The sequence below is a fragment of the Palaemon carinicauda genome, chromosome 38 (assembly GCF_036898095.1).
Source record: "Palaemon carinicauda isolate YSFRI2023 chromosome 38, ASM3689809v2, whole genome shotgun sequence".
NCBI classification, from domain to species: Eukaryota; Metazoa; Arthropoda; class Malacostraca; order Decapoda; family Palaemonidae; genus Palaemon; species Palaemon carinicauda.
In genome coordinates, this window is record NC_090762.1 from 58,575,009 (window position 1) to 58,602,997 (window position 27,989).

Genomic DNA, 27,989 nt, shown 5'->3' on the forward strand with positions numbered 1-27,989 from the left:
CAAAAAAGTGTTGATGTTCTTTTATTATTCTTTTCGAAAGAACTGCGAATGGCTTCTAGACCCTGCTGTGAAAGTAATTGTACAGATTCCTTTGCCTCAAATACCAGCTGGTTCTGGAATTAGCTCTGCGATTAAGAGAATATTTTTGCTTAAGCCCTACGAGTTTAGTTTCGAAAGTGTATCGACCTGGTCCTTGGCAGAGGTTTCGAGTGTGTTCAGCCCGAAGTTGATGACCATGATCCTTCATCGCTAGTTTACAAAGCTCAACCAATCAAATATCTACAGTATATTGATATGTAATATGAATTCACAATAATGGTTCAAGTACATTTTTCTAGAAGATTATCATCATTATCCGTATTTTTGGAGTCCCTCTTATAGAAATAGACACGCTATACAGTCACGATTTATTTTCATAACCGTCTAATAAAAACAAAGGGATCAAATCGCCATGGTTTATTTTATGAAGCCATTACATCAGTCCTAAACTTTTTAGAATTCTTTTCATATGAAATTTCTATAATTTAAAAATTCTAACTTCATAATTTAGTTTTTGGAGGACCTCCAGACGACCCTAATTTTATGTATAAAAAAAAGGAAATTCTGTGGGAGGTATATATAAAGAGAAAAATTATCATATGGTTTTTAAAATATATAAAAACAAGTATTACAGAAACAAATAAAGTGAAATCATTTCTTTCACCTGCGCAGAGACAATTTTCTTTCTTTTATCGTTCTTGAAGTAGAAATATTTTGTCTGGAACCAATCAGAACCTCATTACATATTTACATAAACACACACACACCTAGAGATGTCAAAAGAAGCATGGAAAGAAGATGACAATGGCCTAGACACTAACCATATATACATATGATCAGCACCCAAGCAACCCCCCTCCCCCCCGCCCCAGGCTAGGACCAAGGAGAGCCCGGGAATGGCTGCTGATGACTCAGCAGATAGACCTATAGGCTCCTCCAAACACCCCAAACACCTTCAAGGATGGTGAGGTTTAAGTGCCCAAAGAAACATAACGAGTTTGAGCGGGATTCGAACCCCATTCTGGCCATTGCCAGTCAGGGACGTTACCACTATTTTCATATTTCTGAAATTTTAAGGAGTTTGCGTGGAAGAAATTTCCTTCTAGTACTTTCAAAATTTGGAAACGTTTGCCTGGAATCGAAGTTTGCATTTTCATGGTTCTGAACTTTTAAATTTCATTACTCTGAATGTTGATGAGGTTTGTCTGGAATCGAAAATTCCCTTTTCATGTGGATAGATTTTCAGCTCTCCTAAAATAAAAATAAAATAATTTTCATATTACTGAATATTTAAGAATTTTGCCTGGAATATGAAATTCCCCTGTTCTATTTATGATTTTTAAGAAGCTTGTCTGAAATACAAAATTCGATTTTCCCATTTCTTATTTTTTCATGAATGAAAAAAAATATATTTTCATATATCTAAATTTCTAAGACGTTTGTCTGGTATCAAAAACCCAATATTGTATTTCTGAATATTTTTGAAGTTTGCCTGGAATCGAAAATTCAATTTCACTTTTCTGAATTTTAAGTTTGAAATTAAAAATTTCATAATAATTATGAACTTTTAAGATGATTATAAAAAATTCCGCTTTACATTTCTTAAATTTTAAAACTAATTTATCTTATATAAGTGACATTTACATTTTACATTCATTCAAAAACTAGAATGTTTTAACGGAAATCGAACATTTTAATCATTTTACTCTAAGCTCTAATATAACATCTGAAATCTAAAAACACTTATATAAACAAATTAAATATATCTTGGAAATTATTTTTCTTTCTGTTCCTAACAGTATCAATATTTGGTCTGAAACCAAATATTCCATTAATGGGTTCTTGGAAGTTATAATATTTTCAATAAAATTAAAGCTTCTTTGTCGGGAATTGGTTGGAATTGAAGATTCTTTCTACCTGTTTATTAAAATTTCACCACTTTCCTGGAATCCTAAAATTTACGTCTTCATGCGTGTTAAAGTTTTAGAACATGCAAAGCAAATGTGAATATAGATTACAAATTCACGAGTTAACCAATTAAAATAAACATTAGCAAATAACGCTAATAAGATTTAAATATGTTTTATCTGTTCAAATAAACTTTACTTATTATACATGTCCAACTAAAGAAAATAGTCATTCTAAAGTGAATATGACAAAAGTCATATAACCGAATAATGTGGTCAGTAAGCTGCCTGAGATCGCAGAACATTATTCTTGTTGTTTTTAACCAATGCACTGTTTAAGTGACCTTGTGCATACACGGACTATGCCTTCTAAGCAAGTAGTAAACAAAAGGTGAAGGCAAGGACGTAAATGTTCCAGTCTCGTCCAGCCTCGGAAATTGTAACCAGGCTAAAGTTTTTACCAAACTGTTGTTATTTTTGTTGTCAAAGTTGTTTTCATTTTCATTAGTATTAGATTAGGGTTGACTTGTGCTCACTCGAAATATTGGTCTCTAAACAGCTAATAAACTAAAAAATAAATACAACGCTGTTGTTTCATCGTTACTATTAAAAAAAAGAAAGAAAAAACTTGGATAACAGTCAAAGTTCCGAAACCATCCAAGATAAGTGGTGAAATTTTATCTAAACGGGTATAAAGAATCTTCAATTCCAGGCAAATCACCAACACTTCTAGAAATCCAGACAAAGAAGTATAGATTCTATTGAAAATATTATTACCTCCAGGAACGCATGAACGGAATTTTTGGTGTCAGACAATATGTTGATACTGCATGATATAGAGAGAAAAAAAATTTCTAAGGAATATTTGAATTGTTTATATAACTTATTCGAAGAATTTTTCAATTTCAGATATACTATTTAAATGTTCAATTCTACTCCAAACATTAAAACTTCAAGATAAAATTGGCTTTGGGTCATCAACCAGTCATAAATGAAATATACTTTTATATATCCCTATGACCGTGAACTTGTTATTGTTCTTCATTTCGCTTTAAACCCGACCGTATGCTAACTGAATCTTAAACGTTGCACAATTCACAAAAGAAACACAGTTCACAACAAGAAAAAACAAATTTCTATTCCCATTATTCTTAAAATAGAATGGCCATGCGCCAGCTCTGCCTCTCACTCTTTGAGCAGTCCCTGGACGAGTCACACAAGCAACGGCATAGTTTTGCCCATCCCAGAGTACCTGAATGGTTGAAATCGCTAAGAGTTTTGAATAGTTGAGATATCAAAGGGACAGGTTTCTACTTTTCTCTATGATGGATGGCTGTGCTTCGGAAGCTGATGGTCTGGCCAGAGATTTGTTTGCATACATGACTTGGCGTTCCTCTCACGCTTAACATTTTTATCTTCCTTAACCTCTCTTGTTATTCAAGCTGTTTATCATTTTTCCTGCACTTTATTCATTGGTTTTTATGTTGGTTATCCTTAAAATTCTTTTTATTACTTATGAAAAGGTTATTGGTTTAGTTGACAAATTTAGCCATTTGTCAGGGTTCCTTTACATGTTTATACAGCTGGTTAATGCTTTCATGTCAAATAACTCTCTCTCTCTCTCTCTCTCTCTCTCTCTCTCTCTCTCTCTCTCTCTCTCTCTCTCTCTCTCTCTCTCTCTCTTTATATATATATATATATATATATATATATATATATATATATATATATATATATACACATTATATATATATATGTGTGTTTATATATATATATATATATATATATATATATATATATACATACATATATATATATATATATATGTATGTATAAATATAGACAGTATATATACATTTACATTTACACACACACACACACACACACACATATATATATATATATATATATATATATATATATATATATATACAATTAAGCTATTTCCCATATATACACGTGATTAAGCTATTTCCCATAACGGGGGGGGGGTCACTAATAAGAAAAGACACACACTAATACAGAAGGCTCATCAGCAGCACATCGAACTCCTACATGCGTTCACCTCTTTCTGGCAAGCACTCTACTGCTTCCTCAATGCTGATGCTCATTCTTTCGTATACCTCTTGCGCCCTATCTACCCAGAATTTCTAGGGGTTTATTTTCTCACTAGGGTATGATACCCCGTTCCTTTTATATTACTAAACAATCAATAAAACCTGATTCAGCCCTTTAGCCACTACTTCTTTTTATCCCCTTTCTCACACGTTCAATTCTTCTTTATGTTCCATAACTACGGCAACAATTTATCTCTACAGCATCCACACTTCTTCGAATTTTCATACGACGTCACTCACTTCCATAGAGGAGATCTACCTCAATAATCCTTTCACGCAATTTAATCTAGGTTTCCACATACATTCCGAATTTCCACCCACTATTGTTCACACATCCTGCGACCTCCGTTGCTTTAGCTTTTCTGTGACTCACGTCTTCTCTCCGTATATCATCATTCAAAATATTTACTTCTAAATACCAGCACCATTCTGCTGCTTCCATCCTTCCACCATTTACAATAAATTCTGGCTTACTTTTATTTTCAGCACCTCCTCTAACACTTTCACAGTCTTTCACTAGTCTCTACAGTTTCTCTTCACTCTCCAAATCATTTTTGTAAAGATGAGTCTTTCAACACTGCAATTCTTACCAACCTTATAGTCCCACCTGCTTGCAACTAACTCTACTATTTTCTCTTTGACTTCTCTACCCATTCTACAAACTATAACATGTGTTTCACTTTAACCATAAACACTTTTTATTGCTCTCGACAACTTATTACCCTCTATGGCTGCATAAAAAATACCTTCATCAATTATAGCCCAAGATCTTTGTATCTTTATATAAGCCACATTTATGGGGAAAATTCATCCTCACACCATGTTACTTTCTAGAACCCACACTGCTCTCCCATACCAATCATATCATCTGCCTTAATTGCTCTTTTAAAAAGCTACCACACAACTTCCCCAGTATATGCACATCAACTCCCGGATTTTTCTATATTCAAACGTTTCCATCTTTCCATTCCTCCACAATTCCTTCCATAAGCAATCCCCAACTCGAATAGCTCCTTTCACTCTAATGTTATTAAGCTCTGACTCTCCTTCATTTTACCCATTCTACAAACCACAAGAAAGGCTCAATACATCGACCCAGGACTACATTTACTTCAGACTACGTAATTTCATTTGCATTCTTTATTCATGGGCTTATTGACCTTTCTCTCTGCATTTTTCTTTTAAAAACAAGTTCTTATTATCCTGAAGTTCCACCCAGCTTCATTCTAAACGCATTTACATAAGGTTCTCCCCATTCTTATTTTCTCCAAGAAATCTCCAACTGCCCAATATTCAATTTATTTTCCATCTTATGTCATTTACCTTTACATTTATTTTTCATAGCACAGCCCCCTTTCATGTTCTATGCACACTATATTTATTATCTATCTACTAAATGAGTCTCATCGCTAAGAATACTTTAATAGTAGCGTACATAGATGTAAGGTTTATGTGAAAAATATGTACGAAATGTAAGTTTTTGGAATATTCTCATCTCACTTTAGATGATATAAATAACAAGCAAAGGCCCATTATCAAAACCAATTATAATTGTCTAATATAATAAACAGACACAATATTATTGATAATAATTTATAGAAATGATAATCACGAAGATAACAGTAGCAGCCTTCTGTAAATTTCTATTATATCCTGTCAGCTACGTAAGCTATAATAAACATGCATTCACCCATAAAAATTATACTTCTTTCCTCGTATACCTCGAATTTGATTAACTTTGTTAATGTGACAGCAGAGCCACTAAAAAAACCTAATCTCATAATTGAGAAGTATTGACAGGTATAATAGGCGAATTTGTCATAATAGCAAATAATATTTCATAAAAAAAAAAAAAAGTTATTTTGATTTGTTTACGAAAGACCCGATTTATAATAATCAAGAATTTTTATTATTAACTTTAAGTTATATTGACCATTGATATAAAAATTATATTATTCTACAGTTCATAAAAATATCTCTAAAGGGCAATATATTTGCGTATTGAACCCAGTAGTGATTTATGTGATTTCCAATAGTAGCAAACTATGCGGTGGTTACATTTTAGTCAATGAACAAATTAGTGTTTACTACATGTGTAAAGTAGCATTTTGCTTAACATACCCAGTGGTAGTTCCATCTTGCTTGACAAATCGAATGGTGGTTCTATCTTGATCAGTGAACCCTATGATAAATCAATATGTTCATCAATCCCATTTATAGTTCCACCATGCTCCATAAACTCAACAGTATTCAATATATTTTCCCACTATATTAGTGTTGTTTCTATCTTATTCAAGGAACCTTCCGGCTGTTCCATCGTACTTAAAACCCAAGTTGTAGTTCCACCTTTCAACGACGAACCCAATGGTGAGTCCATCTGCAACCTCGGAACTTTGATGATAATTGCATAGATGGCCACCTGAGCAGATTATTAATTGAAAGGAGCAGAATAGGAAAATTACTTTCTGGTCTTCCTTATTTCCATGACTTTCTTTTCTAGATTGAAGAGTCATTTGGCAAGATCAGGTTTCGCTGAAATTTCAGGAATGAGAGAGAGAGAGAGAGAGAGAGAGAGAGAGAGAGAGAGAGAGAGAGAGAGAGAGAGAGAGAGAGAGAGAGAGAATTCCTGGGGAGTGTGCCGCCCTCCACGCTACTGTAGCCGCAGGAGGTCTCAGTACTCCCAAGGGGAGGGGTACCTCCGTCACTGACCGCCCGCTCAGCACCCCGCGGTCACCTCCTATAAATTACCACTTGGGGAAAAGAATCCGTGGCTGAAGGGCACGTGAGAAATGACCATTCATACCCACGGGTATAATAAGTAGAAGAGGAGGGAGGCATAGCAAAGCTATGGTAAGAGAGTTTCATCAGTGCTGTAACCATCATTACTACATTGACCGTATCCCAGACTCTAATGGCTCAAATTAAAGAGATGGCAAGGGGGCTTGAAAGTTCTCTATACGTTTCGCAACGTTGAACCGTCTTGCAAGACGTTTTCAAGGGTTCATATCTTATACTAAGTAACGCTATAAACTTGAAACTTCTTGTAAGCAATTGTTAGTGACATTCAGCTACGCATATTTTGCAATGTTGCGTCATCTTGTAAGGCCTTTTAGAGACTGCTCTTTCTTATTTCAAGGGAAATTTAGTGCTACGGCAAATCTTGCAAAACGCTTTTAAATTTACATCCCATTCAGTAAAGAAATTTCATTCTCCATGCGTTTTGCAATGTTGAATTCTTATGTCACTAATTAAGGTCGGAAGAAATTTTTGGCTTTGATACGTTTGGCAGCTTTTACAAGAAGTGATTTTGGGAAAACCATAGGAGTGCTTGTCAAATAGTTGTTCTCAAACCAAACAGATTCCTATAAAAATCCTAACACGATCTTCTAGATGTGCAAGAACCAGACCTGACAAATGGCTATTTAAACCGATCAACAACTGACAAAAACAAAAAAGTCTAAATGAACATTTCTATTTTATCCTATAAGGTTACATCTCAAATCTTTTCTTTTCAAAGACAAATAACTAAATGCATAAAATGACCTCTATAATAGTCTCATAAACTTCTTTCTGAAATTCTTCAGGGAGACCATATCGAAGGAGAAAAGTTGATCCTACAGTCTCACTACCCACTTGATGATATAACAATTCAGTCATGCTGCTAGGGTACTTCGACACCTAATTACCTTCATCTGCTACAAAAACTAAATTTACAGTAATAAAACTTTTGGCATTCTTCATTGTGAAGATTTTCAGTTTGAATAAAAAAGTCACTAATCAATTAATATCACCAAACGAATAAAAACTTGCTTCATGGTTTATCATTTCAATAAGATATCTACAAATCATTGTATAATCACAGCATAAAGTTTGAAAAAAAATCTAATTTTCTATAGATTTCTAGGTAATAGAACTACGACATGCGTGAAAAAAAAGATGGGAAGGACAGGCTATAAAATAACATAATAAATTATAAAAAAAAAAAAAAAAATATGAGAACCTATGGAAAATGCTGAGACCAGTAAACACAACATCTCTCCGCCTGGTGATATAACACCAGTAAAAAATTGTTAATGATTGGCCGAAGTACCGCAGGAGCATTAAACCTCACGCGAGTCTTACCTGTAATATCTGTTTGCCGGTTCTTACAGCTGATCTACCCGAAGATAACAGACGCCAATATCGACCTGCGATAGTAGATCTCTGTTCGTTTGGCGCTCATCAGTTGTGGAATGGCTTATTCTGGGGCTGTAAAAATAATAAGGATAATAATGATACAATAGCAAAGCCGATAATAATAATAATAATAATAATAATAATAATAATAATAATAATAATAATAATAATAATAATAATAATACCGATGACCAAGGAAAAAAACAAGAATAAAATAGTGGCAGTAGTAGTTATAATAATGATAATGATACCATAATTATCATTGTTTTTATCATCCAAAATAGTGAAAAGTTATACAAATAACAGAAAAGTGATATTATAGAACAAAATTACGATGGCAATAATAATAATAATAATAATAATAATAATAATAATAATAATAATACATACATACATACATATACCAAAGGCACTTCCCCCAATTTTGGGGGGTAGCCGACAACAACAAGAAACAAAACAAAAAGGGGACCTCTACTCTCTACGTTCCTCCAGCCTAACCAGGGACTCAGCCGAGTTCAGCTGGTACTGCTAGGGTGCCACAGCCCAACCTCCCACATTTCCACCACAGATGAAGCTTCATACTGCTGAGTCCCCTACTGCTGCTACCTCCACGGTCATCTAAGGCACCGGAGGAAGCAGCAGGGCCTACCGGAACTGCGTCACAATCGCTCGCCATTCATTCCTATTTCTAGCACGCTCTCTTGCCTCTCTCACATCTATCCTCCTATCACCCAGAGCTTTCTTCACACCATCCATCCACAATAATAATAATAATAATAATTATTATTATTATTATTATCATCATTATTATTACTAGTGTTGGAAAACTTCACCATCCTATCACCAAAAACTCTTTAATAGCCTACAGAGGACGATAATCACCGCATCCAAGATCCTAATACGGGATAATTATCATTTCATTGTTTGCTCTTATCTGAGAAATCCATTACCAGAAGAAAAAATGAAATAAAGAAAATGTTTATCTTTACTTAATGCATGAAGTTTATTATATTTGGTCAACTTCATGCGTCAATTTCGAATCATAATTAGGTATTTGTTTGGGATCAATAAGCGAGTCATTAAGTTATGGAGTTGTTTAAATACTGGCAGTTGTGTGTATATAACCAAATGCATGTTGTGTTTGCAGTTTTATTTTTGGGGGAGCTTGAATTGGGCTGTATTTGGGGGGTGGGGGGCGTTTGCTTTTTCTTGCAATATAGATGCAGCAATGCAACCTATCATGGATTAAGTGTTCTGGATAGATATATAGGTGAAGCGGTAGTTTTTTTCATTAACGTTATTATTTTTACCATCATTAATATTATCATAATTAATACCATCATATTTTTCATAATTTTCTTGCTGTTATTCAATAATTTGTAAAAGTCTGAATGAATTGACGAACCAAGAGAAAAGTTCTGTTTCGTTACTATTTGTTTAATAGTATCAAGGGAGAGATGATTCTTTAAAGTTACATTTGTTTTTCTTGTATTTTCAGATCCGTCAGCTCAGCTCATCACAGACGAGTAGTCTTGTATAGGAGCAGAGGCGAGCAATATATTTCATTTGCTATATATTCAATATGGGCACTGGGGCCGATGAGTCCATTCAATGCTCATATGCAACTGGAGAAAGCTGAAACAGGTATAGAAGGTTAAAAAGTGAGTGTAGCTAGGGGGTGTGAGGATGCTCCAAAGACTTAATGCCTACAGTCCATCGCTTGGCGTGCACTGATGACACTACCGCCTTACGGGGCTTCCATTTAATGTGTGTGATTTATATTATTTAACAGATATGATAAGAAAACAAAGTATAGAAAAATATAAATAAATTACTAGACATTTATATTCTCAGATTTATTTCCCCCCTTTTTTATCACCCATAATAAAACAATGGAAGACACGAAAAGGTAAAAGAAAAAACGGAAAAATAGCGTTTTCAAAGAGATAGATCCTCAGGAATGACCGTATGACCAAACTCTCGTATGACGATATTTAAGAATGAAATATATTTTTCCTTTGTTTATCCCATAAACAATCATACCAGTTAATAATCATGACAATAATTTAGATAACGAGTCATATGGCATATTTCTATTGTTATAATAACACCTTGATAGAATCAAGATATAGTGGCCCCTGCCTTAACCCCTTTCCTGCCCAGTCTCCCCCTAACTAATATCACCTCACAACTGCTTATTCTATTTTGTTTACATCACGCAAGGTTTCAACCCTTCCAGACAATGGGCTAATGAACCTATAATTGTTCGGATATAGTCTTTATCACGCGAGTCAATCTTTATGCCATGAAAATGCGGCAGTTTGTTTGCATACATGAGTTAAATGTATCAAATGTTTCTTTCATACACTCTCCTCTAATTTCCTTCTCGTAAAACACATTTTTAAAATAGCAAAAGTATGAAACAACCACCACGAACACATATATAAGGGCAAACCAACCACACTGACCACAGCAGTATTATCATCATTATTAATAGCTAAGCTACAACCCTAGACAGAAAAGCAGAATGCTATGAGCCCAAGGGCTCCAACAGAGAATAACAGCCCAGTGAGGAAAGAATATAAGGAAATAAATAAAATGAAATATCTTACAAACAGAAACAACATTAAAATAAATCCTTCAGGTATAAACTATAAAAAGAGACTTCTAGAATACTGTGTAGTATTGAGCCCCATGATGTAGAAAGCAGGACTATTGAAATTAACTGCACACCCAGTATTACGACCAGGATGGTATTATCCGAGAAGATTTGAATGTAAAGGATGGTCAGTATTAAGAAAAATCGTATGCAACATTCATAACGAACTAATTGAACAACGGTGCCAGAGATTAATATTGTGAAATTCTCTCAGTTGTAATGTAAAACCCATCTTCTCGTTACTAGATGGTCATATAATATGAACAATTTTTTACAAAGCATCTATGGTTATGCTTTACATATTTAAATCTATTGACTTTCCGACTCTTGCAACTGTCCATGAATCCGGAAAGCTAGCAAGATCAAGAACTGATATTTTCATAATTTTTGATAGATGAGACAAATATGGAGACAGGGGACCAAATATTCCATTCACATATTCATGTTTCTTACTGTTATCTAATATGTAATTTTTTAAGATAACTGACATGTATACTGAATTGTTTCCCGTAGACGACCTTTTATAATTTGTTTTTGATTAGGCATTGCCAATACGAACTAAAACTGGATTTTCGTTTAATAATTTTCATGGAGGATTTACTTCCTCTACATTCAAGCTTTTATTCCTTTTAGAGATAATTTAAAAAATACACACACACACACACACACATATATATATATATATATACACTGTATATTTATATATATATATATACACAAACATACACACACATTTATATATATATATATATATATATATATATATATATATATATATATGTGTGTGTGTATATATATATACACATACAGACACACACACACACATATATATATATATATATATATATATATATATATATATATATATATATATATATACACACAGACACACACACACACACACACATATATATATATACAGTATATATATATATATATATATATATATATACACAGTATATATATATATATATATATATATATATATATATATATATATTATTACTTGCTAAGCTACAATCCTAGTTGGAAAAGCAGGATGCTGTAAGCCCAGGGGCACCAACAGGTAAATACCCAGTGAGGAAAGAAAACAAGGAAAAATAAAATATTCTAAGAACAGTAACATGTGTGTGTGCGCGCGTGTGCGTGCGCGCTTGCTTGCTTGCACATTTACACGAAAAAATTGAAATTTTATTCAATTGATATCTAAGTAGGTACGACTAGGTGATTTTGTCAAAAAGTATTGCCTTGCATTCTTAAAATATTTCTCTGTAAAAAAAAAAAACAGTATCCTCTGCATATTTTTGTAAATATTTTATAAAACTCTAACCAGATTTAAAAATCAGTAATTGTAAAGATATTTCAACACGTTTCTTATGGCCTATTTGTTTTTTACAATTTTATTTTTTGTCCCAGATCATGGTTTCCGTATTTGAATGTTATCACCGATAGTTATATTTTACTTCATATCAATATATTGAGGTAAATAAAAATTGTTAATTATGTGTACCCAACTATTACCAATGAACTTGTTAAGTTTACGCAAAACGATCAATAAATTGCATAATGAACATTATTCTGTATATCTATCCCAACAGCTGGAAGCATTTTCTCTGAATATCAATTTCAGATACAATTCACCTCTTTGTTTGCTGAATTATAATATACTTTAGGCTCTGAACCGTTAAAGCAAACTAGAGAATGAGAAAGCAATATCAGTCGTCTTCTGATTTAGAATCTGGAAATATTTTGTTCTATCAGGATCTAATAGTGATGTCAATGAAAGGCTATTTCCCATTTGCAGAAATATCTCCTGCATGATACAAGGAGGGTGTGAGATGGGCGGGTTGGAATTACCTTCAATACCTGGGAGTGGCATCTACGATTGAGATCATATATACTCCAGCAGCACAGACCGGTTGTGTGCACATTTCAGGGTGCCCTAATTTTCTATACGGTTTTTAATCAATTCAAAAGTGCTGAGTCCAAAGAAATTGGCGTCATAATTTTCTTTAGTCAAACAAAGTTGTCCCAAATTCACATAACTATAATTACCTATATTTTGGTTTGCAGTGTAAGTTCAGATACTTATAGGGGGTTCAAAATGACTGAAAGAGTCAAATTTCTAGGCATGGAAACTAAATTCATTGCTCTTAAATGGTTGTTTGTTTAATTTATAAGCAAGAAATACACTTTTAAGGCAGGCTTTCTTACCGGAAATGGTAAAAATTCTTCATACATTTCTGAATTAACCACTAATTTAATAATAAAATAAGATTACTATTATTCTTTAATAATCCACTTTTGCTTCGTTATATATATATATATATATATATATATATATATATATATATATACATATTTACATATATATACATATATATATATATATATATATATATATATATATATATTTACACACACATATATATATATATATTTTTATATATATGTATATATATTCTTACGAAGCTGGTATAGCAGAGTAAATAATTCATTCCTGTATTTATTTGTGTATTTCATTTGTGTATTTAAGAAGTGAATAGCCAGCTCTTAAGGTGAGTTCCTGTCATATAGGTATAAGTTTGCTATGTAAATTACGCAAGACTTTCGTTGTTAATTTTATTGTATTCTTAATTCAAGTCAGTATATGTAAATTTACGTTATTTTTACGAATTAACTTTTTATTTCACATATTTTTTGTTTATTTCTGAGAAAGGTAGATGAGCAGAGCAGCTGAGAGAGATAGAATTGCCTGAAAGCAAGATTCGTTCCCCTGAATTTTTCATCTAGTTGATAACTTTGCTGTCGCTAGGAGCCGTCCCCCAAGCCACGAGAATAATCTATTTAAAACAATCTAGAAGTTACTAAGTTCATATATATGGGTGCCTAGGAATTCGTAGGGCAGACAAGAAACAGCCTGTCCTGTGAACAACCTAAAGTTCATCCTAATCTCTCAGGTGCCTCGAGAGTGTCCTTTCCAAAGTGATTTTGTGCCCAACATATATCGTGTAGTGTTAAAACGTTGCTGCAACTTAGCAAGAAATTTTAAATTCATTGTATTGTGGTGAGTGCTGGTATTGTGTAAATCTTTGTAACTGGTCCAGGGAGATTTATGTAAAAACGTGAAGTATACATATTTTGACTTTACTTTGTGTGAGCTAAAACTCGTAAGTTTATCAACCACTTTACGTAATTTCTTTAAGAGTTTAATACGTAGGGTATTAAAGGTTATACATTTTCATTAGTTATCAAGACTAAATAATCGTGTAAAATTTAATTCCAAGTGAAACAAGTGATGGTAAAATTTTCAAAAGTATTAAGTTCTTTTGTCTTAACCTAAGTTTTGTTCAGACTTAATATTTGAGCGATTTATTTTTTCATGTAAATTCTTTCAAAGTGTTGTAATTTTTATAGAATATATTAATTTTTGTAAAGAGTGTATTATTCAGTCACCAGTGTTTGTTACAGTACTCTCACGTATCCCAGTTAAATAAACGAAGTAAGAGGTTGTTTGAGCAGTTCTTAATAATAATTACCCAGTGTACTTTAGAGATCTTTGGATATTCAGTGTTTTTATATATTTCTGTCTGGGAGTTATATAATTGGCTCAGAGCTCAGGTATTACTGTTTCCAAAAATAACAGATTAGTGTAAAAACAAACAGGTGAGTTTGGAACTTGAGAGGTTGTGTAGCTTGCCAGCCGTAATATATATATAATATTATATTTTAGTTCCCAGACCATGGGACTATAATATAATGATATAATACTTAATTTGCAATACAGTCATTATAAGGTTCCACGACCACAATTATTAGAAATTAAAAAGTTTAATATCTCATTCAAGAAATTTTCATTTTTTCTTTTTCAGAACAAAATCCATGGATTAAACCTAGTGCCCAGTTATATACAGTATGCTTGAGATATAAGATAACCAGTTGTCTGAAGAAGAATCGAAAGCAGATTCCATACCCAATTCTAACATAAAAAAAGGAGTTACTTCTCTACAGCGTTACATAAGTAATGCTTAATATAGAGGGTTTCCCATAGAGAAACTTTTTGTCTATGAGCTTACTCGTGTTCTACTCTTTCTCTATGATGAAATCGGCAAATTTACTAAATCAGATAAGACAGTTTTATCACGTCATCTCCTTAGTCTTGGCTCTACTGACCCCTTGGTAACAGCACTACAGTCAAATGCTTTAGTGACTGCTCTCAAGGCTTACTGTCGTAAAGTTGCAGTAAAGAAGCTGCATATTGCCAAACATCTATTTGGAATTTTTTCTATCGCTGGGATCTAACTCAGATGAAATCCATATATATGACAACAACTTCAATGGGAACATTGAGGAAAGTGAGTAAAAACGTCGAAGTAAAAAGAAAAAACCTTAAGCACTACCTGTTGTTTTATCGAATGGTGATCAACTGCTGCCAGCTACAATGGACTCATTCTGGCTCTTATCAAAGAATAAAGTACAACTACTATGTTTCACGCAAGACTACATAACAGCAAGCTATTCAGACTGCTGGAGAAGATACTCTTGACAGTATGCTAGTACAATGCAATATTTGCAACTCTGTAACAAAGCTCAAATATGAACATGAGGAGGCAGATGTTTATATATATATATATATATATATATATATATATATATATATATATATATATATATATATATATTTATATATATATATATATATATATATATATATATATATATTTATATATTTATATATATATATATATATATATATATATATATATATATATATATATATAAGAATTTACTTAATTTTTATTCCAAACACAAAATAAAAGGTTCATCTCCTTAACTTCTAAGTTCTATAGTGTAATGTAAGTTTTTCAGTTTTTATTCTAATGCTGGAGAGTTGATCTAAGCGTTTTATTGTCTTTGCCCCTCGCCGAAATATAGATGTTTACTCTTTACCCATGAAAAAATTCTATTTTAAATTCTTTTAAGGGCTTTTATGCTCACAAAATGCAAGTACGTAGGTTATTACAAATGAGAAAATCGTCACATCTTTGGGGACGAATAAAGACCTTCATTTAACCAAAAAAAATTTAGGCAACAATTAATTCAGTTTCAACACCTTTAAATGGACAAAAAACCGTTGAGAAACTCAGGTCACCTCGAAGTGTTCACAAAATCCCCCTGGGCTCCCCTACTAATACATATTTACGGTTGGGGCTATGCAAAGGTGATATATACCGGAATATCCAACTGATCACAACCGTAATATAGGCAGTGCAACTTCCTGAAACCAACTATATAATATGGTGATTATTAGAGTCCCAAAACCAGCTAAACATAGCTGTTAGAATTGCAGCCTCCAGTAATCAATTACGCACAAGAGAGGTAATTGCATTCACTAAAAGCCAACTAAACATAATATTGTTGCCTCTTACAACCATTATAACATAACACATCATTTAAAATAACCGAAGTGACACGCCATTGCAGCCTTAATATAGAAAAAATACAATGGGGAATAATAAAAATTCCAGCATCAAATTATTTACAACTATATGAGCTCTCTAACCAATTTTACGTTTCTAGTTATCCATACAACCACAGATAACCAATTAAACATAGAATTCTAACAGCCATATCTAAACACAGCATTATACGTTCTACAACCAACCAAACATATAATATTTTTACCTCAACAAAAATATAAACACATAACTGCAACCTCTAACAATTAACTAACACAAAAGGACATTGCAAAAACCAGCGAGAAACTAAACAGAATCATGAGTATTGAAATCTTCATCAATCAACTGCACACAACGGTGATCGTTGCAAAACCAATACACTAAAAATTGTTACTTCTATTAACTAAAAATTAAATAAGAAAATAATATTAGAATGGGAAAACCCAGTTTGCAAGTTGTGCGATTTATGGGCTCGTCAAAGTACAGTGCAGATAAACATTAGTTGTGATGTATTGTGGTCGAAATAACTTCCAGCGGGGAAATGTTGACTGTGTTGATTAAGAAAAATGTGTAAGTTCCTAAATGCACACCACGGTGTGATACCTTTGATAGACCAGTTAAGAAATTTTAACATGATATATGTAAAAACAAAGAATTGATTAATTTTTTCTAAGTATATGAAATAATGGCTTTTATATAGAAATTCCAGTAGTTTAGTGATATAAAATACAAATAACTAGAATTAAACTTTATTTTTTATAGTAGCTAATCTTATCAGAAATTATTTTGGTGTGCTTAGCTGAATGGATAAAAACTGAAGAATGAAAACAGGGGTAACCATCCCACCTGATAAGAAAAAAAGTTACTAAAATTCGCAAGAAATCCTAACCGGTTTGGGTCCAAGACATACTGATGAGGCCCTAAACTCAAAATCGTTAGCATTGCATTCTACCAAATGCTCAAGCTGGAAAATTTTGTGATATCAAGATTTATAACTAATATGATTTACTACCTGTCAAGCTCATTATAATGTATCATCTGATGTTTTACCTGTAATCATGTTAATGTTACAGCATTTTCCCAGTTCGATAAACAACCATATAGGCAATTGTTATTATGGTTGATATTAATATCTATTACTGGTAGTTATCACCTCTAATCATAGCATAGCTTTACCCACGTGCGTTCTTTAAGTTAAGGTCCTAGAATTCATTATAGGCAGCATGGAAAATGTCACAGTAATTTGTTTCTGGAAACGGAATTTATTGATACACTTAAAATGAAGGAAGAAAACAAAATACTATACGAAATTGTCATATACGATTTTATCTTAAGAGGTGTAACAAAGTATTGCTGTCCTAGCTACTATAGCTGCTCTTCCTTTTTTTTGCGTTGCTGTTTACAGCCTACTAATAAGATCAATAATGGAAGCACAAAAAAACTCCTACACTTTTGGAAAGCATATGACGCTAAGTATACACTAGTGCAAGCATCTATTGATAAATGTTTCTACTTTTTACATGCAATATACTTGAAAGGGAAAATAGACCCCGAGTTAAAAATGGTTATAGTAAAGTCGAAAATATTAGCAAAAAGAAACTCAATTAAAAAAAAATCGAATGAAGGAAAATAACTTGTATTATAAGGCATCGAAGGTTCTGTAAATCTTAGCTCGCCTAGAACCAGTCACTAGTGAAACTGGATGACCTAAAGCATATTAGAAGGGAGAAAATAATACTTATGATCACTCGTTTCTTCGGCCGAGAAGATTACCTCCAATGGTCGTTTTTCATCTCTAAAAAAAATTTGCTATTTTTGTCTTTTAAAAACGGACATAGTCAAGAAGCCTTTGACCGTTCACTGACCCCCTTAAATCTTACACGTTTCCAGCTTTACACCGGCGAATCTCTCGGAATAAAATTCTTTTGTAGTTGTGATTTATTCTTTATGCCACTTACTTAAAAGGAAAGTCTTGGTCATACACACCCGGTTTGTCTTTATATCTTTCTTTATCTATTCTTCTCATCCTGCTTAAAGCTATATCATGCGCCTTAGGATTTCAGGTTTTTATATCTACATATTTATGTTTGAAAATATTTCACTTACGACAAACATGTTTTTAATTTTGGCAATAAAAGTTTCTGAACATATCACGGTTCCTAGGTTATATATATATATATATATATATATATATATATATATATATATATATATATGTATATATATACATATACGCACACTCACACAAACACACACACACACACACACACACACATATATATATATATATATATATATATGCCTGTATACATACAGTATATACATATATATATAAACAAATGATTGTATATTCATGAATATATACATAGATATATATATGTATACACACACACACACACATATATATATATATGTATATATATATATATATACACACACACATATATATATATATATATATATATATATATATATAGATATATATATATATATATATATATATATATATATATATATATATATATGAGCGCACCTATATCAGCGAGCAGTCGCAGCAATAAGATGCACATTCGATCACACCTGCAGTCAACCAGTTGACCTGGCTTTGATAAGCTACAACGTCAGCTGGGGTAAAGAAGAAGCATGAACCCTCTAACCCCATCCTGGAGTCTTGCTGGGACACCAGAAGGCTTTACCTTTTGAGCAGGTGAATAAAGCAATTAATGTTGTCCAAGCTTGACAGTACAGGGGTGCATATCAATTCACGTTTCAGCAGCAAAATAATGCTTTTGAATACACTCACATGTAAATAAAGTATTTTATTTATAAAGTGATAAATAAGTCAATACATATAATTATATGATTTATATAATCAAACTATTATATATTTATAGATTTTTTCTATATAATACAAATCAGTTTATCAATCTACCTATCTACAAGTATATGTATTTTATCTACCTATATAATAGATATAAATGTGTGTATATATATATATATTATATATATATATATATATATATATATATATATATATATATATATATGTATATATATATATATATATATATATATATATATATATATATATATATAAACAGACACGAGACCGAAATTAAAAGAAGGATAAGCATGGATGGAGAGCTTTTGGTTTACAAAATGAGGTTATGAACTGTGAAATGACACTTTTTCTAATAAGAGAAGTATTTAATCAGATGGTTCTACCAGCTTGAACTTATACACCAGAAATTAGGAGTCTTACTAAAGCCTTAGAACTAGTTACAAGAGAGCTATGGAAAGAATATTGATTTAAATAACACTAAGAGCAAAATGGACACGGGAGCCAACTAAAGTACAGGATATTGTAACATATAAGAAAATGAAATGGACATGGGAAACATATAATGAAAATGACAGATAATAGATGGACCAATTAAGAATAACAGAAAAGGTTTCTAGCGACTGCAAAAGAAGCAGGTGAAAAAAGAAAAGACAATGGATTAACTAACCAAGAAAGTTTGTGGGTATGGATTGACTTTGAGAAACTATAAACAGACATAAATGGACGGACATGTCTGAGGGCTTTGTTCTACAGCGGACTAGTGACAAATGATGATGATACACACACATACATATATATATATATATATATATATATATATATATGTATGTATATATATATATATATATATATATATATATATATATATATATATATACTGTACATATGTAATACAGGTGTTTGTGAGTGCGCTTATAGTAAGTATGTACCTAAAAACAAAATAGCTCCTTGGTTGAAAAGGCTACAAAACAATAACAATATTAGTCACTTTTTCACATCCGCAAAGACTCATCGGCAAAATATCGAAACTCCATTATACCACTCACCTCTATATTGCACGCGCTCTTGCACTTCCGGGATAGTTCTTTTTTCCTACAGTTATCCCTACATTAAGGGGTCGGTTGCCTGATGCGCCCTCAACAATGCCTTCTATCAAAGGCACCCTTCTCAACCAAACCCTTTCGGGATTGTTATATCTTTCTAAATTCAACTTTCACGACAGCTATCTATCCGATTCTAAGCATTCTAAGCCTCCTATTTCCGAGCACTTCTATCGTTGTTCCTTCTTTCCATATGACCAAAACTCAAAATACACTAATCCATCCTTCGCTAATGCTCACCCTATTATAATTTATTTTGTCTCCACACTTCTCACCCTATCGGTTGTTCTTCTAACACATATGATACAAACACTGCCTCAAGCTTTTCTCTCTCACTCTAACTCATCACCCATACTATACTTCACTAAAGAAGAGGTGACTCAAAAATCCATAATACATTCTAAATTCAAAAACAATTTAAGTCTATTACCAACATTTTGCACACACCCTACTACCCATTCTGTGAATTACATGTTCTCTTATCTTGCTATTATCCGTTATATTTTCTATCAAATATATAGACGAATCAACCACCTTTATTCTTCCCTTAACCATACCAACATGTATTGCTCCACCTCCCAGGTCCTAGATTAAATTACATACCTTTGTCTCTAATTGACTCTCATGTCAAACTGGTTTATATACGTAAACACCTTTTACTTCCATTATAAAACCATTTCATAATAACACTAATAAACGTCATCACATGTACACACACAGACACACACACACACATATATATATATATATATATATATATATATATATATACATATATATACATATATACAGTATATATATATATATATATATATATATATATACATATATATATATATATATATATATATGTGTGTGTGTGTGTGTGCGTGTGTGTGTGTGTGTGTGTGTCTTCGGGAGGAAACAATTAATTCCGAAGGAAATACACGCAGGGAATTGTTAATTAACATAGATCTTAGAATAAATGTTGCAAGTGGAAAGGTACTGTCAGATGTGGAGGCAGCCCTGGATCGACTGAATGAGAATACTGAGAATTTGTTGGATGTGGGAGAGACGAGGGACAGACTTGATAGATGCAAGCCTTCACAAGTATACAGTAAGGCTAAGGATGTCTCTGAAAATGTCTGTTTAATTTACTAGTAATAATAGTGTAATTGAATAGCTGACCATAGTTTATAATGTATGTATGGATGACGAAAAGGTTACAAAGGGAATGAATGAGAGGAAAAATAGTTTCGTTGTCTCCAGGTACAAGAGATAAAAAAAACTAAGAATTGCAGGGGGATAACGTTACTCAGTATACCAAGGAAGGTGCATGGTGGGGTAGAGATTGAGAAATAAACATGAGTCTGAAAGAATGATGAAAAAGAACTCTGAGAGTTTAGAGAAAGGAGGTAGTGTGTGGGCAAGTGTTTCTTTTAAAATAGTTAGGTGGAAAATTTAAAAAACATAAAAATCTATATTTGGCACAAATGGATCTGTAAAATGGATTATGATAAAAATTATATATACGTAATGTTGACAAAGTATGGAATAGATGATATGTTGTTAAGGGCTATTTAAAGTTTTATGATTGAAGTGACGGATGTGATAGAGTACATAATCAGTAGAGTTACTGGTGTGCTGTGAAAGAGAGTGTAAAAGCAGGTTGTGATATGCCTCTACAGCTGTTCGATATGTTATGGATAGAGTGATGTGAGATCAGAAAAAGGACAGTGGATGTAGGTGTGAAGTTTCAAGATAAGAAAATGACCCGCGAATGGGATGTGTACTGGTTGTTGTTTGCTAATTATACTGTGCTTACTGAGGACAATATGAGAAACAGTGGAAACTGGTAAAATGTACTGATATATTTAGCAAGAGGTTTAAAATGAGAGTAAATATGAGTGCATAAGGTATGGATGATGGAAGTGATTTACTTGTATAAATATCTGAGTACATTTAAAGAATGATAGTAAGAGGAAAAAAGATGGAAATCTCAGAACAAGAGAGGTAAGACAGGTACCTTGATATGTGCAAACAAATTGACAAGATAATGAGTTATCTGTAGAGGCAAATATTGGAATAATGTATTTATAGGATTTTTAAACTATTTTCCTTTATGAAAAAGAGGTGAGGAGGTTGAATGCATGCAAATGAGAAAAGTATTGTTATTGTAGTAGCCTATTTTTGACGTAAAAGTACTAATATATTGAGGAATGTAGAGAAACGTAAACGCAACAAAAACAAAGGCACATGAGTATTTTGAAGCGGGCTCATTCATGAGGAAAGATTGGAGGACAGCTTAGTAAAAAGAAGAAAAAATTCAAAGTGCTAAGTGGAGGGTCTTCATATATAGAAGGAAAGGAATGTGCTCAAGATAAGAGAGAATGGCGTAGTATGAGTACGAGTTAAACAGTGCTGTTGATACGCCTTCGGGTAGATCCATAAAGGGGTTAACAATGTGGAAATTTTGCAGACCACAAGGCTCGTCCTGGTCGTCCACTATTCCGCAGTTAAAGGATGATTGAGGCAGAGACTGTTGTGTTACCTTTCTCCGGAAAACAATAAGTTTAGACTAATTGATATATATATATATATATATATATATATATATATATATTATATATATATATATAACAATAAGTTTAGACTAATTGATATATATATATATATATATATATATATATATATATATATATATATACACATCTCTCTCTCTCTCTCTCTCTCTCTCTCTCTCTCTCTCTCTCTCTCTCTCTCCACTACTCAGCAGTTAAAGGATGATTGTGGCAGAGACTGTTGTGCTACCTTTTTCCGGAAAACAATAAGTTTAGACTAATTGATATATATATATATATATATATATATATATATATATATATATACATATACATATATATATATATATATATATATATATATATATATATATATATATATATATATATATATCAGGGTCTACGGAGCACTTCCCACAACTTATTGCTTGATGACAACTGAAATGCCTTGGGCAGCCGGGCAGCTACCATTCTTCAGAAAATAGCTTCCTCACGCCTTGTCAACGAGAAGATCGGGCGAAGAAAAGGATCCGAAAATCGTAATTAACTTTTGACAAATCGGTCCTCTGGTAAGATAAACAAAGACTCGAAAAACCGTAGGAAAACGAAGGAGCCCAAAGGAATCCGAAAGTGCTCGAAGGAACTTGCCGTTTTAATTTCCGCTCACGAATTACATGTCAAGTGATGTAATCGATCGGCTGGGCGTCAGTCATGCCTAAGGAAATTACATTAAATTTGGTGGTAGGGATTTCATAGGACGTCGATGTGCATGGTTTTGTTCTCATTAAGAAACAGGTAATAATAATAATAATAATAATAATAATAATAATAATAATAATAATAATAATAATAATAATAATAATAATAATAATACCTTCTGTTATTGGTACTTCTGCAACTGTTACTCCAAGTATTACAATAACGATCGTTTAAAAAATATAATTTTAAGTTCTACTCTTCTTACAGTCAAAATATTTCTAGTTCCATTACAGTGGTGATTATTCATCTAAAGAAGAGCTAAACCAAAGAAAAAGGCCGTCGCTGTTACAATGAATAAAGCCTGTTTTTTTTTTTTTTTCAAGGAAAACGAATATCCTCATCAGTTTAAGTACGTGTAAACATTTCCTTCTTTTATTTCGAAATCTCATGAACACGAAAGCCATTAGCACGGAAAAAAGGGAAGGTTGTTGTTGGTTGGTGCTGATGGAGGTGTCCCACGTGGTGTAAAAGGTGGTGGAGAAATAAGGGAGGAAGGGGGGGGGGGGAGGCATGTAAAAGTAGAAGAGAATTTCCAAACGCTGACACTTAAAATTTTGAGTAACAATTACTTTATATTCAAGCTATTGTAATTTCAGCTTCACTCTACCCTGAAACTGACCTCGTGATGGATAGAGTGTTAAGAAAAACTGTTGTGCTTAACAATGTCGTAAATGATTGACCCGAGTTTTGTATTATGGAATATTTCTAAAAGTCTTGGAAAAGAAAAATATAAAGAGAATACAGGCATCTGGTGATAGAGTGAAACAATAAGAAACCAAACCTTTCGATCAGAGGAGTAAAGATTTCGACGGGATAAATATGGGAAAAGGTTTCTTACCGGGTGAGAATTTCTTTGAGCGAAAAGAAGGGATTCTATGAGGTAAGATGTACAAGTTAGAATCAAACTAAATATATAAGGTAAAAGCACATCATTTTACCGGATAATGTCATGGAGGCTGGAACTGAAAATTCGATGATATCACATTGGTTTTTCATAAGACTTTCTGAATGTGAATTCTAGGTTATTGGTGTTTCCTGGATGGTTCAACCTTCCTATTTTTAAGGGACGTGGAAAAAAAGCTATTTTTGTATCTTGAGACGTCAAGCCACTCCCGAAGGAGTAATCTTACAGTGACCGAGCCTGGTTCAGTATTCCTCCCATAGAATAAACGAAATATTATCAGTAATACTAATTTGTAATAGCCTCATGTTTATATAAAATAAATAAAATTTTGCAATGGACGAATGTAGAGCTCGATACCCATACACTATATGTACCATACTACATAAAGGAAATCAAATATGAAGCTACACTATACGCTTTGTCAAATGGAGAGGCTTCATAATGGACATAAGTTCTTATAAAATAAGCCGCGACACTTTAAAGTTCACTTGATTTCTTCCATAGTAAAATACCCATATCAAAAGAAGTAAAGAGGTGAACTTAGATGATGAGAAGGAAAAGCTATGCATTTTATTATTTACAAATGACAAAAAATAGAAACACTGAATACATTGATAAATAGAAACGAGCGAAACTAAGTTCTAATTATAAAAAAACTAAAGTACAGTACTTTAATTGATACCCATAAACAGTGGAACCGAAAACGATGGCAAAATATTTTGAGAATGAAGTTAGGTAGAATTACAGAGCGCAATCGCTTTAGTTGTGATTAATTATGATCGCTTCCGTAGATAAGACCCATCAAAGAACAAAGAATCGAGAAGACATAAATCGATTTGAATGCTTTTATTACTTCAAGAGTGGTTTAAGCATTCGTTTTACTTCGTTCAAAATTGCAGCGAATGTTTTTATGTTGAACAGACATAAATCTCTTTTGACAGATCTATTTTAACGTTGTTACTGATCTTTAGATATTTTATATTCTTTACTTCGCTTATAGTTTATTTCTTTATTTCTTTTCCTCGCAGGGGTATTTTTTCCCTGAAGGAGGCTTGTGCTTATCAAACCAGGGTAGTAGCATAGCTCGTAATAGTAGTAGTATTAATAATAATAATAATAATAATAATAATAATAATAATAATAATAAAATGTTAAACAGCTGCATAGCATATGTATTGAAATTAAAGCACACCATGATCATAGTGTTTATAATGCTCTAACGAAATAGATGATAATTATGAGAATTACTCAAGAAATAAAAATCCAGACACAAATTCAGAAATAAATAATTTTAAATACGAAAAAGAAAAGTGTTGATAGATATCTAACTCAGATATTTGACGTCAAATATTACAACCGTTAAGAGGAAAACCCTGAATATATTATGATTGAAGGGCTTGGCAAATTTCTCGAACATTTCCCTTTCTGTCCATTTATAAGTAGTCCATCAAATGCTACACACAAAAACACGAGAGTTGAATGATAATTGCAAGGCAGATGAAGACTGAATTAATTTGAAAGACGAACGAGTGAAGGTTAGTCCGGTCCGGCAAGATTTAATGGCGAATAAAAATACATAAACAAAATTGTTACATGAACAGGTATCGAATACACGAAAGAGACGTAACGAGATACGCTCTCTAAAACGTAAAATGATTTTGTACCTCCATTTTGTGTTGATGAAACACAATGTTTTCTTTTTGCAAATTTGCGCCAAGGTGGGCAGGAGGGCACGTTGTTTCAGTAACGAAATTCGCATTATCATTTCTTAAAGTGTTGTCCAAGCTCCATATAAAGGGAGGTCATTTTACAAGTTTGGAAGAACAAACTATCTCATTTAAATTCTAAGCAGGTATTGCCTTATTGGGGGCATTCATAAAAGACTTCAGGGGATGAAAGAACATTATTCAAAGTCATTTACAAACATAAAATGTCTTCATATATATATATATATATATATATATATATATATGTGTGTGTGTGTATATATATGTGTATATACATACATAAATACATATATATATATATATATATATATATATATATATATATATATATATATATATATATTGTGTGTGTGTGTGTGAAAAGAGCAGCGATCTTTGTACTTTCTTTCTCTGAGGCCAACTCAAGTTGAGAGCTACAATATGCTTATAGACATACCTATATATGTATTGATAAACATACGTATACACATACCTATATATTTATTGATAAACATACGTGTATATATATATATATATATATATATATATATATATATATATATATAAATATATATATATATATGTGTGTGTGTGTGTGTAAGAGAGAGAGAGAGAGAGAGAGAGAGAGAGAGAGAGAGAGAGAGAGAGAGAGAGAGAGAGAGAGAGAGAGAGAGACATTAACATTAATGATAATTGTTAAAATAACATAAAAATACTGAATAAATGTAACTCCAAGGTAATCTTTCTTAGCGTTTCCTTCTCTTTTTCTCAACGCAATTGCAACCTACTCTATATGGGCAAAACACAAAGCGTCTTACTAACGAGTTGTCTTAGAATATTTTTATGTCTCTTTTAAGTTTTTAGATTGGAACTGATAGACATAAATTTCCAAGAATTTTCTTAATTGGATTTCGCTTCTGAGCAGGCAATATAAAATAAAAACAGCTTATACGAGTCGCAGAAACAAATATCATAAATTTAATATATGATGGAGGATTCGTAACCAGTATTGATGGAAAAGTAACACATGTATTCTTGTTTCAGGATGGATAATTATACATACACTATGAAAGGGTTTTTGTGGAAAGAAAGTCCTAGATGCAAAATCATTTACATCTTATTAAAAAAAAAAAAAAAAAAATTCATGATTGAGATGAGTCAGATGAGTCATCCTCTTAAATTGGAATGTTTAAAAGGTGATCTCTTCTGTGAATAGAAGCAATGGCATCACTCTTATAAAAAGAATAACTAGATATGCCTTAACTTCATGTAAATTACAATATTATAGTGAATATAACATTACTATTAAGAAAATTCTGTTCCTTTAGTAAATTATAGAATCAAAGATTATACAAGAGTCTGAAAGTTCTTTTGGCTAGCACATAAATTTAGTAGGAGCAGTTATGTACAGGCTACAAAGAACTGATGTACGCGATTATAATTTCAGAAAATAAAACACTTTTGTGCTGATCTGTGGAATATTCTTCAGGTTACACCAGTGATTCTTAACCAGGGGTGCTTGCACCCCTAGGGGTTGCAAGACCGGTTCCTAATGGGTGCGAGGATCTCTCTCAATAAGTAAACCTTTTATATACTCATTATATATTTTCTGGTTTTTTTGCTTCATCTGTGTTCTGAGATAGAAGTAGACATAATATCCTAATGAAGTGGCAAAGTCGCAACAGACTCGACAGTAAGGTACACATATGTGATTTGAACCGAGAGGATAAATTCACCAGTTCCTTCATGAATGGGTACAAGAACTGGCTATGTATTTCAAT

At 32.4% G+C, this 27,989-nt stretch overlaps 1 long non-coding RNA gene across 1 annotated transcript in view; it reads right to left on the reverse strand.

Moving 5' to 3' along the window:
* The window catches only part of LOC137630240 (uncharacterized), a 106,607-nt gene that overhangs the window by 16,309 nt on the left and 62,309 nt on the right, over positions 1-27,989 (reverse strand). Inside the window, exon 2 of the long non-coding RNA XR_011041696.1 lies at positions 8,186-8,311. This is a non-coding gene — a long non-coding RNA (uncharacterized lncRNA). The remainder of the gene's footprint in view (positions 1-8,185; positions 8,312-27,989) is intronic.